We start from the raw sequence: 6337 nt of genomic DNA on the forward strand, positions 1-6337 counted from the left end.
TGAAAATACACTGTACGGCTTATCTAAAAGAAAGGAATGACAAATTATATACAGTACAGTATACACTAATTGAAATAGGATGGAAAGAAAAGAATTCAACATTCTGAGATCCACGATGTTGAGACAGTTTCCCAAGTAACAACTTCAGAAGGAAGGAAGAAGAGAAAAAAAAAACAAAGTCCAAACTTGTGATGAAAACCCAAAAGACCCTCTTTCACACCCCCAGGAAGCTACAGCAACAGACATCTAACAGCAGACTTAAGAGCTTTCCCCCTTCCTATAGCTCATCTTAAGCCTTACCCTACTAGTCTCTCCCTGGGTACCCCTCCCTCTCCACAACTAGAGCCCAGCTGAAATCACTGTCCTACTGCAGGAAACAAATCCGGGACTTTCAGTTGCGACCACCGACTGCTGACCACTGCAATCAGGGCTCTCAGGAGTAATAGGAAATTCATTTGAAAATGAACACTTGCCTATCATAAGAATTTTAGATGTAACAGGTCCATGAGCTATTTCATTATATAAATAAGTTACAACAAATATGCTACTCATAATACAGTACAAGATACATTATCCTTATATCCATACAACTGTGTTAAGTATCTATCTAATGTACAGTATTCACAAATCTAATGTTGGCTAGTTTCATTTGATAATTTTCAAACCACGCCTAGGAAAATGTTGCTCTTTTAAGTATTGTTCACTCTCTTAATTAACTAAGCACGAGAAAGTTACATAAACATATAAAATACAGAGACAGCTAATCATAATTGTTTAGTCATTAGCATGCAAAACATTCAGACAAAATTAAAGCCATCATATAAAGATGTCACACTGCATTTGAATATCATTTATTTCCCATTATTGGGAATATGACCCATTAGGCTTTTCGAGGATCTCCCTCCCCCCCATCCCCTTGTTAAAGGACAAGGCTGCCTGTAGTCACCCAATCAGTTACTGGCAAGAGCCAACAATTTAACCACCTATGCAGGTGATGAGCCCATCATGTACTACTCCACATTATACCCTAATATTGATGCATCAGAAGTTTAAAACATGTAGGAAAACTAATAAAAAAAAAGATTGATTGCTAAACAGTATAAATGATAAATTAGGTAAAACAAAAGTTTCAAGAAGGATTACTGTACAAAATTATCTTCGCAAAATACGTAACACTGAAGTTTACCAAGCTGCACACTTCCTTTCCCCTCCAAAGTCACTACGTATGTCAGGAATCTGGGAAACACGGTTAAATAATTCAGATACAGTTTGCTTGGTAAAGCAAACAGTTTACATACAAATTTTCAACACATAACTTACATGTTATAGAAATTATGTTATGGATATGCAAAAGTATACTGTATAACTGTACAGGTATTACTTATTTGTCTTAAAAATATTAATTTATGGATAAAACAATGCGCATTATGCCCCAAAATTACTTTACAAAACCAATCAAGCAAACGAAGTTATGAACTTAACATTACATTACATAGCAAGTCCAACCCTCTCGTCACCTTTGAATTTAAGCCATAGAAAGGTTATGAAAACCACATAACATTAAAAGATAACCAAATATAATAACATACGAATTACAATGAGACAACATGTGAAGAAAACAGACTGACAGGCTGCTGTAAACAGTACACATTTCTCACCTCTTGGGTGACCAACACTTCGCAACTCCCACCCCCACAGTACTCTGGCACGGCAGTAGCCCTCGGTAGCAATTTGTCTCGCCGGAAGAGCAGTAAAAGCCAAGGTGTGAGCCGTAATGAGCGGAGAGGCAGACACCTGTGAAGCAGTTGGCAGTTGAAGTTGGGTGGCGGGCCAGCAGGTGAGGGTCGCCAGGCGCACCCACAACACCTGCCTCAAACACCCTCTTATACCTTATTAACCCTTCTCTCATGTAATAAACTCGTAAACTTGTCTTTCCCGGTTAATATTTCAGTTTTTATATTCGGAATTGGAATAGTTTTGGGGGAGAATAATGTTGGGTGTTGGCGGTATTTGTCAACCCCGAGGGCGGTCAGGCTCAGAGTCCGTTTGTTTACAAAATAGTGATCAGCTGGCGGGCGACCATTTAAATTCTCCAGGAAATTGGGAGGAAAATAAAATATGACTGTAAATCTGCTGTAAATGCTGTTAGTTTAGTCCATTTATTATGCACCCCATACCCATCTTGTGGGCGGTAGTGGAAAGGGTTACTTATGTGCCTCTATAACCCTTTCCACTACCGCCCACAAGATGGGTATGGGGTGCATAATAAATGGACTAAACTAACTGCTGTAAATCAATGTTGTATCACACTGGTACATACGGGGCAAAGTTTAGTTTGATTGATATTGTCTCGTGTCATTCCCTCGTACTCGTTTCGCTAGCTTAATTAACTTAATTGTTATTCAGATTCAGATTCAGATGTTTATTCAGGTAAGGTATATACATACAAGTGATGTTACATTAATGGATTGATATATAGATAGAGCTAGTACATACAATGCCTAAAGCCACTATTACGCAATGCGTTTCGGGCAAGAAAAACATTAATAACTAGAACTTAATACTAATTGAGCATAAAGAATAAAAGATGTTGAGAACAAATACAAATAAAGATAAAAAAAAAAGGGGGAACATGACTGAAAAAGCAGCACAAATACAATAGGTTGACAAACAGTGTTGATTAAAAAAAAGAAAAAAAAAAGAAAATGAAAAGAAAATAACAGACATGGGTTGACAATAGAGGAGTGAGGTAGATTACAGGGAATTTATTAGGTAGTGTTTAGTTTTTATCTTAAACTGGTTGAGAGAGGTACAGTCTTTAACATGGTTGGGAAGGTCATTCCACATTCTGGGCCCCTTGATTTGCAGAGCATTTCTAGTTTGATTAAGTCGTACTCTAGGAATATCAAAACTGTATTTATTTCTGGTGAGGTGCTCATGGGTTCTGTTACAACCTTCTATGAAGCTTTTAAGATCAGGATTGGCATTATAGTTTAGCGTTTTATATATGTATAATACACATGAGAGAATGTGCAGTGACTTAATATCTAACATATTAAGAGATTTGAGTAGGGGTACCGAGTGATGTCTGGGGCCAGAGTTGGATATTGTTCTAATAGCGGCTTTGTGTTGGGTAATTAGAGGACGTAAGTGATTTTGGGTAGTAGAACCCCAAGCACAAATACCATAGTTGAGATAAGGATAGATAAGGGAGTAATAGAGAGTCACCAGAGCAGGGCGTGGTACATAATATCTGATCTTAGAAAGAATGCCCACAGTTTTTGAAACTTTTTTTGATATATTTAGAATGTGTCCCTGGAAATTCAGCTTGTGGTCAATGAGAATGCCAAGGAATTTGCCATCTAATTTGTTACAAATTTGGGTATTGTTTATTTTGAGATTTATAAGACTAGAGGATTTATTGCCAAACAGAATATAGAAGGTTTTGTCAATGTTAAGGGTGAGTTTGTTGGCAGTTAGCCAAAGATGGACTTTATTTAGCTCAGTATTTACTGTGGCATTTAGAGCAAGAGGGTCAGGACTGGAGTAAATGAAGGTTGTGTCGTCAGCAAATAGAATTGGTTTGAGGTGTTGGGAGGCATTTGGAAGGTCATTAATGTAGATGAGAAAGAGGAGAGGGCCAAGTATGCTGCCCTGAGGAACACCAATGTTGATGGGTAGGGTGGGAGAAATTGTATTATTCACAGAAACATATTGGAGCCTGTCAGTAAGGTAGGACTCGAGGTATTGTAGGGAGTGTCCTCTGACTCCATAATGATGTAATTTAAGAAGAAGGTTATGGTGGTTGACAGTATCAAAAGCTTTACGCAGGTCCACAAACAACCCAACAGGGAGCTCCTTTTTATCAAGAGCTGTATGAATCGAGTTAAGCATACTAATAAGTGCATCGTTAGTGCTTTTTTTGGGTCTGAAGCCATATTGGCAAGGGCTAAGTATATTGAGTTTGGCTAGATATGAGTAAAGCTGCTTGTATATAAGTTTTTCAAAAATTTTTGACAAGTTTGGCAGGATTGATATAGGTCTGTAGTTGTTAACATCTGTGGGGTCACCACATTTGTGGACAGGCGTTACTCTCGCTTTTTTTAGAATATCTGGAAAGGTTTGGAGTTCAAGTGACTTGTTGAAGAGCAAAGCAATAGCAGGGGCTAAAGATCTGGAGGCTTTTTTGTAAATTAAAGTTGGTATCTCCTCAAGGGCACCAGACTTGGTTTTAAGGGAAAGGATTATCTCATTGACGTCAGTGGAGTTAATAAGCTTTAGGTACAGAGACTGTGGATAGTTACCTGTAAGTTATGATAAATGATATACTTGAATCCGGTTTTCCAGATGCATTCAACATGCTTCCGTACATGATCTGTAAATATTTCATTAAAAATGATCTGCTACCAGAAATTTTAGCCAAATATCCTCAGTCTGCTGACTGATCAGACACAATAAGTTCTGGGGATGATAAAACATACAGAAATGGTTCGGTGTTTGTAAAATACTTCAGGAAAAACAATATGACTATTTTTTTTTATCTAAACCCATCTAATGTCACCCATCTCTCAAGTGAAGGGCTTGATTATAAATCATTGTGTTAAGGGACAGGATGCCCGCGTGTGTTCACACGTTAGGCTTTTATCAAGCCCCCCTCCCCCCCACCTCTTAAACCCCAAGGCCGAATTACTGACCCACCCAGGACGCAACCCCACAACAAACTGACTAAATCCTGAGTACAATTAATTAATTAATGAAGATTAAGCCACCCAAAAGGTGGCACGGGCATGAATAGCCCGTAAGTGGTGGCCCTTTTGAGCCATTACCAGTATCAAGAGCTGATACTGGAGATCTGTGGAGGTGCAACTGCATCCTGCGTGACGGGAGATGTCTCCCGTGCCTGAGTACATATTTACTGCTACATTTCTATTAGACGAAAGGAAACGTGCTAACCATTTCTGTCCCGCCCGGGATTCGAACCCGGAATTCTCAGTTGTACGTCGAGAACGAACCCGACTGTACCAGTTAGTTAGTTTAGTTCATTTATTATGCACCCCATACCCATCTTGTGGGCGGTAGTGGAAAGGGTTACAGAGGCACATAATAGGCTCAGGGACTGAACCCCACAATTCATTTAGCTAAGCAAGTTACAATCTTGATGAGCTAGTTACAAAATTCAATATAAGTCGACTGTACCATCTTGCATAATCTTGCATTATGCAATAAGTCATGGTCTCTTAGACAACAATGGTGTCCACGGATCATTAGTGCAAGACTTAATCTATCCTCAACAATCTACACATGCACTTCAAGCACAAAATATACGAGTGGTATCAGTATCATATGCATTTATGACTGCCATATACATATCTCCCAATTATGTCAAATGGGTGAAACCTAAGTTGCCAAGAACTAAGAATAGAGAACAGGGGTGGTTCTGTGCCTAAGTCTATGCATGATTGTTTATTACATGTTGCTGATTATTATAGAGCTCACGAAACAACTGAGTCGCTCCATGCATTTCTTCAAGCTAGCGGCGCTTTCGTGGAACTGAAAGAGCACGTACGTAGTCAACACTGGGAATAATTCTTACAGGGCATCAATCATGCAACATCTTCAGCTCAAATGTGAGCCAAAATTAAAAAGATCTCCAAACCTAACACCCCTCAACTTGCTCATCACTCCCCAACAGCTTATGCAGACATGCTGCTAGAACAGTATGCAAGCATTCCTAGCATACCGAATCTGCCCCAAAATATACAACAACATCTTGCTAGTACTAATGTTAATATGGACTTTAATATTGAAATTGCCTGTAGTGAAATGGGTCCAGATGATGTTTATGACATTTCTCTATTTGAGCTTAAAACTACATTTGAGGAGGGCAGAGCAACTTCTCCCGGAGACAATCGCATATAATACAGTGCCCTGAGGCTTCTTGCCAATATATCTAATAGTTCGCTGCTAGAACCGTACAGACAAAGTCTACACCAAGGTGTTCTACCAAATCGTTGGACACAAAGCCTCATTATCCCTGTACCTTAGCCAAATTAAAAAAAAGTTAGGCCGTTATTTTTAACTTGCATGTGCAAGGTCCTTGAGAGGACTGTTCCCCAAATTACAGGTAATACTCTTTTCATTCTGTTGGAGGGAGCTGAGGTGTAGTCACCAAATATAAGCAAGCTTGAAGTGAATAGCCAACAGTACAATTTCAATACAATACAATACAATACAATACAATTTTATTTAGGTAAGGTACATACATACAATAAATATTTACAAGGAATGTTTGACTTATAGGTATAGCTAGTACATACAATGCCTAAAGCCACTATTA

The 6337-nt window shown here is 38.8% G+C and overlaps 1 protein-coding gene across 8 annotated transcripts in view; it reads right to left on the bottom strand.

Annotated features, from left to right (window-relative positions):
- The window catches only part of LOC123772569 (centrosomal protein of 192 kDa), a 63110-nt gene extending 61283 nt beyond the window's left edge, over positions 1–1827 (bottom strand). For 4 of the 8 annotated variants that reach the window (XM_045765837.2, XM_069324256.1, XM_069324253.1 and 1 more), the window contains exon 1: positions 1659–1794. The gene's annotated coding sequence lies outside the window, so the exon portion shown is untranslated. Of the gene's footprint in view, positions 1–1186; positions 1237–1658 lie in introns of all 8 variants that reach the window. The other 4 variants (XM_069324255.1, XM_069324252.1, XM_045765831.2 and 1 more) reach the window with 4 other exon arrangements.
- Positions 1828–6337: the final 4510 nt, after the last annotated feature.

The sequence above is a fragment of the Procambarus clarkii genome, chromosome 14, assembly GCF_040958095.1.
Source record: "Procambarus clarkii isolate CNS0578487 chromosome 14, FALCON_Pclarkii_2.0, whole genome shotgun sequence".
Lineage (NCBI taxonomy): Eukaryota > Metazoa > Arthropoda > Malacostraca > Decapoda > Cambaridae > Procambarus > Procambarus clarkii.